This window comes from Amborella trichopoda, chromosome 9 (assembly GCF_054954075.1).
Source record: "Amborella trichopoda isolate Santa Cruz 75 chromosome 9, AtrichopodaSantaCruz75HAP2 v2.0, whole genome shotgun sequence".
In the NCBI taxonomy this organism is placed as follows: domain Eukaryota; kingdom Viridiplantae; phylum Streptophyta; class Magnoliopsida; order Amborellales; family Amborellaceae; genus Amborella; species Amborella trichopoda.
This window is the reverse complement of record NC_142344.1, coordinates 39,379,933-39,393,072: the sequence shown is the minus strand read 5'-3', so window position 1 is coordinate 39,393,072 and position 13,140 is coordinate 39,379,933.

The window sequence follows — 13,140 nt, the reverse complement described above, 5'->3', positions numbered from 1 at the left end:
TGATCGAATGTTTTGTAATATATGATCGAAATGTTTGTTTTTTTTTTGTAATCCATGATTGAAATGTTTGTTTGTTTTTTTTTAATCCATGATTGAATTTTTTGTTTTTTGCTTTTTTTGTAACCCATGATAGAGTTTTTTGTAATCCATGATTGAATTTTTTGTAATCCATGATCGAACTATTTTTTTCTTTTTTTGTAATCCACGATTGAATTTTTTGTTTTTTTTGTTTGTTTTTTTTTGTAATCCATGATCGAATTTTATGTAATCCATGATCGAATTTTATGTAATCCATGATTGAATTTTTTGAAAATTTGTGATTTTTTTTGTTTAATCCATGATCGAATTTTTTTTTGTAATCCATGATAGAATTTTTTGAAAATTTGTGATTTTTTTTTTAATCCATGATAGATTTTTTTGAAAATTTGTTTTTTTTTTTTTTTAATCCATATTATTCAAAGAGAAAACGAGAGAGATGATGATTCTGAGGCCACCCTATCCCAACCATATTATTCACATATCGAGTCCCAACAGCAACAGTGTAGGGATGAGCACGAAATACTGTAAATTAAATGCTGAATGGCGGTTCATGCAGGGAAAGAACATATCAATATTTGCATATTCATTCAAAAACATGAAAATTCTTAATGGAGTACCCTCATTTTTTATTGAATTCCTAAAAACCAATATTTATAATGAATTTTAATAATTTTTTCGGATTTTTTTGAAGCTTTATTCTGACCGATTCACCCGATTCCGATCCGGATCGCCGATTCGCCGATCCGGATCGGTTTTTGAAAAGCCCGATCCGGGTCACCGATCCGGTTTTTAAACCATTGATTTCAATTATTCGAATTATACTTAATTATGCATTTATTGAAAGTGAAACTGTTGATGCATTTCTGTTAATATATCTCCTTTTGGAAAATATTGATATCTTTCAACCATGATTATTTTTAGGATTATGATGATCACTTACTGAGTAGCCAAACTCGTCAAACTATGGTAAACATTTTTCAGGATAACTGCGGCTTCATTTTGAGTACTCGTCAAGGGCAACTTTGGAAGATATTGTAGTTGTGTCTAAGCTTTTTTTTTGTTACTTTGTAAGAATTCGTCAATGTAAATTTGTCCTATCAAGAGATGTATATATGTTTTGACTGTCACATCTCAGGAATATCAGTATTGTAAATTCTTGGGGTGTGACAGATACCATTTACCTTTGGTACAAAGCGATCACAATTATTCTTGACCACTAAATGTAAAATTAAGTAGGTGCATTTATTTCATTGAACAAACTCTAACTTCAAAAGAATTTTTTTGGAAGTTTATGGCACACCCAAACTATCAAATTCCATGTCAGATAGTTGTAAGTAATTCTAACATATAAGGTAAATGGTGTCATTGTACACAATCCCATTTTTCATTTTCAAAGTTTTCCATTTACACGGCCCCACCGCTCTAGTGCACAAAGTGCCCTTAGGTCACGCAAGCCCACCTTTTCCTATATATAAAACTTTTTAGGAACGCCGTAAAGTCATGGGGTCTCCAATTTCAAGTGTTTTGCATCCCTCGTCATGGCAATATCTATCGGTTCGCATCTTTATTTGAAAAACCGCCCAATCTAACCAGTAACCGCTTGGTTAGATAGGAACCGCCCCTTGTCGGTTATAGTTTCGGGCAGTTTTGGTCTTCAGCGGTATTTTAAAAATAAAAAATTTAAAAAATATCTATAAAATCTCAAAAATAAGAAATTTGATTTGTAATATATTTTAAATATATTTTATATTATGATAAATACTAAAAATTATTTTGGTCATTAATACACACTTTTAAGGTCCATTTTTCATTAATTTTCAACTTAATTTAAATGTGTTTTGTTCTAATCATTCTTTATATACTTTTAATATATTAGTAGATTTTTTTTTGCATCTTTTTTATTTTATTCAATAATTTTTTGGCCGCCCGGGACTTGCCCAGTTAGAACGGTTGAATAGGCCGGTTTACCAGTTAGGCCGGTTAAACCGCTTCTGGCCCCATGTTCAGTTAACCGTTCCAACCGGTTCGCACTTATGGGGGGCAAGCTTCGTTTTTTTTCTTGAGGTAAAGGTTTTAATATGATAAATACCGGTATTTTTTCCCATTACTTGTTAAAAAAATTAATACCAGTATTTGGATTAAATGGCTCAATACTTTGTTTTTTTATTAAGGGAAAAGTTTATATAGAGTCAAGGCTCTAAACAATCAAATTTGAGCCCACCTCAAAAGTTTCCTTAAAAGAGGTTGTTTTGATGCCCAAATATCTTTAAATTGATCATCTTGGCATTAAGATGCATGGACATGAGAAAAAAATGGATCGCAAGTTTTGGAAATAGTGTATTTTATTACGCGTTTTTTTACTGTCAATTTGCAAGATTTTCAAGTTTGCATAGATATGTCGATCTACACTATTTTTGAAACTTTATAAATAAATATGAAAATATATTAAAGACTATCACAAACATTTTCAATATTAAAACCACATTTCTCGCCACTATTTGAATGTAGGCTCTAACTTGATTGTTTAGAGCCTAGGCTCTATATAAATTGCACCTTTTTATTAAAGGTGAGAGATATTAGGTTTCTTATTTTTTTCTTATTTAAAGGACCCAAAACCCTTTGCATGACCCAATATCTCTCACCTTTATTAAAAACTTTGTTTTGAGAGACATTAGGCTAAAATCAAATGCAATTTTTCACCAAATGTTAACTTATCTTCATATAGAGTTTGATACTTTAATTGACAAATTTTATTAAGAAAATAGGGTCATAACTTAAATCAAAATAAATGGCAGAATTAATTGTAAACCATTACATATCTTTTTCCTAGTTTGCTGATGCTTCTTGTTCGATTTTTAAAATTTTCGGGTTTTGGCAAAATTGCTTAGAGGCCGAGGATTTAAAAGTTGTTTTAAATAATAATTAGGGGTGCTTTGCTCATGATCTTGGATTTAAATTAAAGGGCTTGGAGTGCAGATCTGGTGGTGATGAATGGACTGATTTTTTAGGATAGGACTTAAAATACTCTCTCTAGGTTTTTTTTTTTTTGGTAGTTAATTCTTTTTTCATTTGATCTATATTCCTATATGCCAAGAAAAATACTTTTTTGCCCTATGTAATAGTCACATTCATATTAAAGTAGAACAAGTAGGGGAATAGTTTACCACTAGTAAAAAAAAATAAAAAATAAAAAAGCTAATATTTTCTATAAGAAAATAAACCAACTCAAGAAAAAACTCTATGCAATGTGGGATCCACATTTTGAAGCTGATTTTGAGATATAAATTACATACAAATAGAAATAAATATGATACCTAAAATATTAATAAAACTATGAATGAACAAATAATTAACTCAAGAAATTATATTTTTTAAAAAAAAAAGAGTAAAAAATGAGTAGGACAGACTCCTTATCTTTATCATCACAGGTGGCGTTGGAATAAAAATACAAAAATAACAAATATGAGTTAGAGTGCATTTGAAACTATATTCATGAAATGGATGTAACGCTCAACCAATACCGACATAAAATGGGTTTTTATTTATTTGAAAATGAAAATTTTGGATTTTGAAAATCCAAAAAATTGCAAAATCCCAAAATTGCACCTTTTGGAATTTCAAAATCCAAAAATTTCATTTTTAGTGTCCATCATTTTTGGATTTCGAAAATCTGAAATTTACTTTAAATTTACATTTTTGGATTTTCAAAATCCAAAAAATTACAAACTCGGATATTGAAAATCCGAATAAATTTTAGGAAAAAATTGTTAAGAAAAAAGGCCTGACTACCTTTCAAGAACGCCTGACTATCTTTCAAGCAATGTTGTCATATTCGCTTTCAGAGTCTTTTTTGGTTTGGTAAGAAAAATGAAGCAATTCGTTGCTTTGGTAGATTTGGAGGAAGACTTTAGATTTTTAAAAAAAACTTAATATAAATAAATTATATATATATATATATATATATATATATATATATATCTATATATATAATGTAAAAATTAAAAACATAAATTTTAAAAAATAAAAACACTTTTATATAGATATTTCTTTGTTTAGGCCGAAGCTTCGGCCAAATCAGCCCGAAGCAGATCTGAAGCGGCCTGACTCTAATCGAAGCGACATCACTAGGCTTCACTTTAGTCTAGGGCTAAAATCCGAAGGCTTCGGCCTCTTCAGTTGAAGTGAAGCAAGTTCGACAACACTACATTCAAGACCCAAAAATTCCATAATTTCATATCTTTAAGGTCTGGAGTTTTCTTTTTAGAAAATAACGTACATATTTAGCGTTATTACGAAATTACCGAGAAATTTACGTTGTTACATTATATTGTTTTTTCAACTTCATAACATTGTTTTTAAAAAAGAAGGAACTACCTTTTTCGGTTTTTGAAAAACCAAAAAATTAGCTTTTTCAATTATTGAAAAACCAAAAAGTAATAAATTTTAGGATTTTGAAAATCCGAATTTATAGTTTTTGGTTTTTCCAGAAACAGAAAATTGATTATTTTAGGTTTTTCAAAAATAAAAACAAATTGTCTTCCATTTTTCAGTAACTTACTGAAAAATTTATTGGAAAGAGACATATTTTCGATTTTTGAAAAACCAAAAATGTCGTGTTTTTGGTTTTTCAAAAATATAAAATTACATATTTTCTATTTTTCAAAAAACGAAAACTATCTTTTATTTTCAAGTAATTTACTAGAAACTTTACTGGAAAGATACAGATTTTCGATTTTTGAAAAACCGAAGATGTCGTGTTTTCGATTTTTCAATAATAAAAAATTGGGTATTTCTGGATTATCAAAAACGGAAAACAAATTTTCATTTCCCAGTAATTTACTAGAAAGTGACAAATTTTTTGTTTTTGAAAAACCAAAATGCCATGTTTTTGGTTTTTCAAAAACCTAAAATGTCGTGTTTTCAGTTTTTAAAAAACCAAAGACTACGTTTCATCTCCCAATAATTTGTTGGAAGATTTACTGGAAAGAGACAAATTTTTGGTTTTTCAAAAACTGAAAATGCTGTCTTTTTGGTTTTTCAAAAACGAAAAACTATCTTTCATTTCCAATAGTTTACTGGAAGATTTACTAGAAAGAGACAATTTTTTGGGGTTTCGAAAAACTGAAAATGCCATGCTTTTGGTTTTTAAAAAATTGAAATTGGATTTTTTTTATTTTTCAAAAACTGAAAACTATATTCAATTTTCTAGCAACTTATTGGAAAATTTACTGGAAAGAGACAAAAAATGTCGTGTTTTCGGTTTTTCAAAAACCAAAAACTATCATTCAAAAAAACCGAAAACACGACATTTTTTGTTTTTCAAAAACCAAAAACTATCATTCATTTTCTAGTAAGTTATTGGAAAATTTATTGGAAAGAGACGCAAAAATGTTAAGTTTTCAGTTTTTGAAAAATTGCGTTTTTCAGTTTTTGAAAGACCGAAAACTATAAATTCAAAATTTTCCAAACAATTTATTACTTTTCAGTTTTTCAAGAACCGAAAAAACTAATTTTCTAGTTTTTCAAAAATTGTAAAGTGCAGTTCCATCTTTTTTTAAAAAAAATGTTATGAAATTTAAAAAATAGGTATCCATATAATAACAAAAAGTTCGCGGTAATTCCATTATAATGCTAAAGTTAACGGATATATACATTATTTTCTTTTATTTTTTTTAATATTTCAAATCCTAAAGATTCGGAAGTAGGGCAATTTTTTTAAAAAAAATCAAGGCTCCTAGGAAGGGGTATGCATATAATATACAAAATTTTGAAGGTAATAAGTGAAAAAATTAGATGATATTGTAATAGCAATAAAAATAATTAATTTTTTCTTAAATTAAATTCATTGGGGTCCTTTCAATCTATTTAGAAAAGAGTGAAGGGTAGCCTTTTACAATCACCTAAAATTGGGAGATTTAGACATGGCCAAATTCGCGCCCGCCCTTCTCATAAATTACATGGGCTTCTTATAAACACTACTCTCTCTCTCCCTCGTTAAACATATTCCCCTCTCTATTGCTTTGTATTGATCGATCCCTCTCTCTCTCTTCTCTCTGCAAGGTAAGGGATATATTTGTTGTTTCTCTCTCCGATTACACATTTTCATGGTATGATTCTTTAGTTTTGAGATGTGGACAGGGGTTTTGTTTTCTATGTTTCCCCAACAACATAATATTTATATGCTTCTCATTATCCAACCGTCCATTTTTAGTGGACGGTTGGGATGTCTCCAAGCACGAGTTTATTTTTAATTTGTTTCAACACAATTTTGGGCGCCCCCTCCTCTCTTAAATTTGTACTTGTCAAATATATAAAAAAATATTATCAATAAAATAAAATAACTAAAATACCCTTGAAAGTTTGAAGGGGGGTCATTATATTCTATCGAAAGTTTTTTAAAATATTTTTCGTAGGTACGCCCCCATTGAGAAGATGATGTGTACCAAATTTCATATTCATACAATTTGTAAAAATAAAACTAAAAATAAAATAGTCTGAGGCGTTGGATCTAGATCAAACAATGTGTGGCTCACTTGATCTAAATTGGACAGCTGGGATAAAATTTTAAATAAGATGTTACAAGAAAAAAATAAACCATCGAAAATTCTACATCAAGTTTCAGTAACTAAATAGTCAGGGGCAAGCTTTCTATGCTTCCCCTACAACATAAAACTTATATACTTTCCCTTATCCAACCGTCCATTTTGAATGGAGGGCAAAGATTGCCCCAATCACAATGTTACGTCTCCACACTATTTTATTTTTAAGTTTTTTGTCTATAAATTATTTTGACACCAAATTTTGGACGTCCAATCCTCTATTAACTAGTGAAAAATATAAAAAACATAGTTCCAATAAAATCAAATGACCAAAATACCCCGGAAAGATTCAAGGGGTATTTTGGTCATCATATTTTATCAAAAAATTATTTTTAATATTTTCCATAAGTGCGCCCCCAATGAAAAGATGGTACATGCCAAATTTCATATTTATAAAATTTGTAAAAAACTAAAAATAAAATACTTTGAGATGTCGGATCTAAGATCAAACGGTGAGTGGCTCTCTTGATAAAAAATTAGACGGCTGGATGGTAGGGGAAGCCTAGATCTTCTATGCTATAGGAAAAATATAGAAACCTTTCCCAATAGTCAAATACTGAAAGGGTCCCAAATATACAATAATTCATTATCTCTCTTTTTTTTCTTTTTTGTTTTCTCTTTGGCTCTTTTTCTTTGCATTCTTGTATACAATGTAAAAGGTATTGAAAACGAAAAATGCAAAAAGAACAATACACCATAATTTTATTTATTATTCTTTTTTTTCATTTATTGAGTTCCAACATCTTAATGGTTCTTATAATGCTATAATTTAAAAGCACTTTAAATCATTTCAAAATGGAATTAAAAAAAAGAAATATTGATTTTCATTCTGAATTTTTTGTCATTCTTTTTAGATTTTTTACTATTTCAAAGCCAAATTTAAAAGCTAGATTTTAAAAAAATTAAAATGTTCAAATTTTAAAAGTCCTTGAACCAATTTCAATATCGAATTTAAAAAAGAAACATAGATTTTTCTTCTCTATTTTGGGTTGTAGGGCTCTTTTTTGTATTATGTGATTTTTTTTTTTTTTGCATATTGTAATGGCCTTGAAAAAAATGGAAAATTACAAAAAAAATAATATTTTAAGTTTTTTGGCTTCTTAAATTTTTTTAAAAAATTACACAAATATTTGCTATCTTCAATGACATTAGAATTTCACTTAATTTTTTGTTTTTATTACCCCTATTTGTTCTAATGTTGTGAGATTTGCTTCGAAACTTTTTTCGGTTTGGTTAAAAAATGAAGCAACTCAATGTTTCGGCTAATATAGAAGAAGACTTCAGGTTTTCTTAAAAAAAAAGATAATATAAATAAAATATATAAATGACAAAAAAATTAAAAATAAAGAACAAATCCATTCAATATTTTGTATCGCGTGAGGAAATGAGGATATATTCCTTTTATCACGTGAGGATGCATTCACCACCGGGGTGGTGAATAACACCATTTGAATTTTGGGTTCCCCGCTCTCGCTCTCACTCTCTCTGTCTCTCTCTCTGCTTGAAGAGGTAGTTTTGGACCTTTTGTTAACGAAAATATGGCGCCAAAATGTACCTTTGGTTAACAAAAATACCGCGCCTAAACGTCCTTAATGTTCGCTTCGCTTTGGTTGTCAGAGGAAATCCGAAGGCTGCCGAAATGTCTTATAACGTTCGCGTCGCTTATGTTGTTCGAGAAAATCCGAAGGCTTCGGGAGATCAGGTGTCATACCCCAAGAATTTACAATAATGATATTCTTGAGATGCGACAGTCAAAACATACATACATCTCTTAATAAGACAAATTTATAGTAGCGCATTCTTATAAAGTAACAAAATAAAGTTTAAACACAACTACAATATCTTCTAGAGTTGATCATAACGAGCACTCAAAATGAAACCGCAGTTATCCTGAAAAAAAATGTTTACCATAATTTGATAAGTTTGGCTACTCAATAAGTGATCATCATAATCCTAAAATTAATCATGGTTGAAAGATATCAATATTTTAAAAAAGGAGATCTACTAACAGAAATGCATTAATAGTTTTACTTTAAAAAATGCATAATTACGTATAATCCGAATAATTGAAATGCATATAACATTTTAACGGCAATGCATAATTCAAAGGATTTCACAAATTACCCTACTGGCGTCCCAAGTAGGTCATCTATATACCCCATCAGCGTCCTGATGGGTCCACTTAATCCCTATTGGCGTCCCAGATAGGTCCACTTAATCCCTGCAAGTCTACTTATACCTTACCGGCGTATCGGATGAGTCCACTTAATCCCTACTCGCATCCCAGATAGGTCCACTTATACCTCACCGGCGAACCGGATGAATCCACTTGCATACTTAAAGTATTTCTAAATCTCTTTAAACATTCGAAAGCAACAATATCATGTACTCAACATATCACTGAAACTATTAATATGAATTTCATTGAAACCATTAATAACAATAACTTTCAATAACATCTCAAAAATAACCAGTCAAATATTTTGGGCTCAAATTTAGAAAGGTAGCAGTTCGTAAAGACATTTTAACATAATTGCCAACCTAATATGTATAGCAAAATTCTTATAGAAATTCAAGAATACGGAATTATCACAATTTATGGGATGTCAACTTGCAAATAAACATTTCACAGACAATGCTATAATCAAATGCAAAAATATCAGTTTTCAAATAATAAGGCAGTTATTTGCACATGAATTTTACAATGTCTAAATATTCAAAAATAGTAGAAAGAAATCTCACAATTTTACTAAAAGCAGAAATATCACATTTATTTCTAATAATTTTACAGTATCTAAAATTTTCTAACAATAGACAAGAAAAATAAATAAATTTATTTTTCTAAGAATTTACAACATTTAAGATTTCTAACATAGATAAAATATCAGAATTTTATTAAAAAGATTATTTTTCAAAATAATGAGGTCGCTTGCCAATAAAATTTATTGCCCATAAAATTCATGATAATAAGCAGAAGTAATTATTTTATTTTATTTTTAAAAAGAACGGATTATTTTTCAAGATAATGAAGTCACTTACCTAAAATATTTGAGAGGGAGCTTCCGATAAAAATTCGGCTAAAGAGAGAAAGAGCTCACTGTGTTTCGACTAGAGAGCGAAAGATCTAAAAAACTTTCTAGGGTGGGAGTCCTCGCCTCTCCTATTTAAATTCTTAAGATACCTTATTATATTATTTTATTAAGTTACACCTCATACAAGAGGTGTAACAATTATATTGCACCTGAACGTTTAAAGCCCACGTCCACTAAAGGACGTGGCAAGGCAGCAAAAACTTAAACCAAAAGCTTTTGAAAGTAGTGATGGTCCTTAAGGACCATCATGCTAATATGGACCATCACTTATTAAAGTTTTTTTTTTTTTTTTTTTTCTTTTTTTTTGAAATTTTAGGATTATTACATCAAGTATTTTAAAATTTTAAATTATAATTTATAATTATGAGAAATGATCCTATAGGACTTTTTTTTACCTATATGTATGGTCTCAAAAGATCACCATTAAATTTGGTACGGATCTATAGAAAAGTCAAGTCTTATACTCATGTGATAACTTTTTTAAATATCCATGCCAACTTTAATAATGATTCTTTGAGGTCCTACACATATAGGTGAGGGAGGGTCTTATAGGATCATCACTCTTATATTATATATGAGTAATGATCCTATAGGACCCTCCCACACCCATGTGTGTAGGACTCCAAAGGATCACCTTTACATTTGTCATAAATCTCTAGAAAAGTTAATATAGGTGTGAGATTTAACTTTTCTAGAGATCTGTGCCAAATTTTATGGTGATTGTTTAGGGTCCTACACATATGGGTGTGGGAGGGTCTCATGGGAGGGTCCTACACACATGGGTGTGAGACTTAACTTTTCTAGAGATTTGTGTCAAATTAATGGTGATCCCTTAAGGTCCTACACATATGGGTGTGGGAGGGTCTCATTGAATCATTACTCATATATAAATTATAATTCATATTTATGTATATATAAAATAAAATATACTATTTAAAAAAAATGGGTTTGGATTTAGGTCAGATCAGGATCGGATTCACCTATACCCAAATTCAATCCAAATTTTCATTCATTTCCAACTTTAAGAGCTGAATCCAAAATTTGGATCTACAAAATTCGCGTCACCACGGAGTCGGCCGGATTCGAGTCACCACGGAGTCGGCCGGATTCGACATGGGAATCGGTCACCCCGTGTCGATTTTAGTGTAAAACCCCCGAGTCACCATGGAGTCGGCCGGATTCGACACAGGAATCGGTCACCCCGTGTCGATTCTAGTGTAAAATGTCATTTCTAGTGTAAAACCGCAAATTGCCCGTGTCTAAAACCAAATCAGACGAGTCGCACGACTTTCACGTCATGGACTTTCATGTCATGGACTGGTTCGCGACGTCATTAACACGGGAAAACTAGCTGGCGAACCGGTTCGTGACGTCATTAACACGAGCAAACTAGCTGGTTCATGGGCTTTCACGTCATGGACTGATGGACCGGGTTCGTGGGGCAAACTAGCTAGTTCGTGGAGTCGGTCGGATTCGACACAGAAATCGGTCACCCCGTGTCGATTCTAGTGTAAAACTGCAATTTTCCCTAGAAACAAATCGGACGAGGGATGAGTCGAACGACTTTCACATCATGGACCGTATTAACACGGGCAAACTAGCTGGTTCGTGGACTTTCACGTCATGGACCGCGTTTGTGGGGCAAACTAGCTGGTTCGTGACTTGGTCGGGTTCGTGGGGCAAACTAGCTTAGCTAGTTCGCGTGACTTGACCGGGTTCGTGGGGCAAACTAGCTTAGCTGGTTCGTGGACTTTCACGTCATGGACCAGGTTTGTGGGGCAAACTAGCTGGTTTGTGACTTGACCGGGTTCGTGGGGCAAACTAGCTGTGGTTCGTGATGTCATTAACACAGGCAAACTAGCTGGGTTCGAGCAAACTAGCTAGGTTCGTGGACTTTCACGTGAGTCGGGCATAGACACGTGGACCGGGTTCATGGGGCAAACTAGCTGGGTTCGTGATGTCATTATAACATGCGCAAACTAGCCGAATCGGGCATAGACAGTGGACGCGCGCACGCACACGCGCACAATAGCGTCCTTGGAGCACCTGCCTTCCACACATACGCAAGGTAATGCACTACCCATGAACAATTTATAACTACAATACTTTTCCATAGGTTTCGATGTGGGATAATTAGCTAGGCGGACTTGAGAAGCTAAAGCAATATATATATATGTTTGTTATATAAAAGTAGACAAATACGCTGTAGTGGTATGATGGGTAGCTCTTTCAATTTTCTAGCCATAAAAATAAAAGTTATGACAAAATGAAATAGTCTATAATTCTTTTTATTTATTTTTAAGATATAATATTTTTTAATATTAATTATATATTTATTTATTTATTATGATATACAAATATAAAGTACATATAATATTTAATTACATATAATTACAAAAATAAAATGCTATATAATAATTTACAAAAATTAACATAATTATATGCAATTGTTGTTTGTTTATGTGAATAATTTAAATATAATTATGTTAATTTTTTGTCAATATAATTATTTTTATATACACTAAATTATTTTTAAATTATATGGATTTTTTTACTAATATTTTTAAATTGTTTTTATTTAATATTATAATACTATAGTATAATTAATAGTTATAATTAAGGATTTAAAAAACAAAGAGTCAACTCGGTGGTGGTAGTTACATTATACGATAAAAAATGAAAAATTAGTAATAATAATAATTGGGTGCTCATCACCCCTATCTTCAACAACAAAAATCTAAAATTACGTACCCAAATAAAACATAAAAATTCTATTAGGCTATTATATCATGAGATTAAAACTTAGTACTAGCTCATAGGATATTAAAAAACAAAAATAATACTAATTCTAGTTTATTAAATATTAAAAAATATTAGTTTAGAGGATATTTTAAGAGAGAAAAATAACACTAACTCAAACCACTTTAGAATTTAGTTTTACATTGATAACTAAATCTTTTATTTTATTTTTTAAATTTATTCGCAATATAAATTATATGATATACTATTTTTTCTTCTAGTTATCAATAATACATTTTAAATTAAATGATATTATAAGATATTTTGGATTTGTTATTATTTGTATAATAAAATAGACTATAAAATATAAACCAACAATTTCAATTTTAGTATATAATACTATAGTTAGGTTGTAATAATTTGGGTTTTTTTAAGCAGAGTAAGGTTTTCCGTCAATTCGAGATTTTGGTGGCCATTTTTTTATCAATTTAATCCATTCTTTATTATAGTCCAGTATACTTATATACTTCATCCATAATAATTATATTATTTTTCTTTTGTGTGATGTAAATTTAATAGTTAACCTAAGTTACAATAAAAGAACATCTCAATATTCGCATATTGATTAAAAAAATTAAAGTTAACAATGTAGTACCCCCATTTTTTATTGG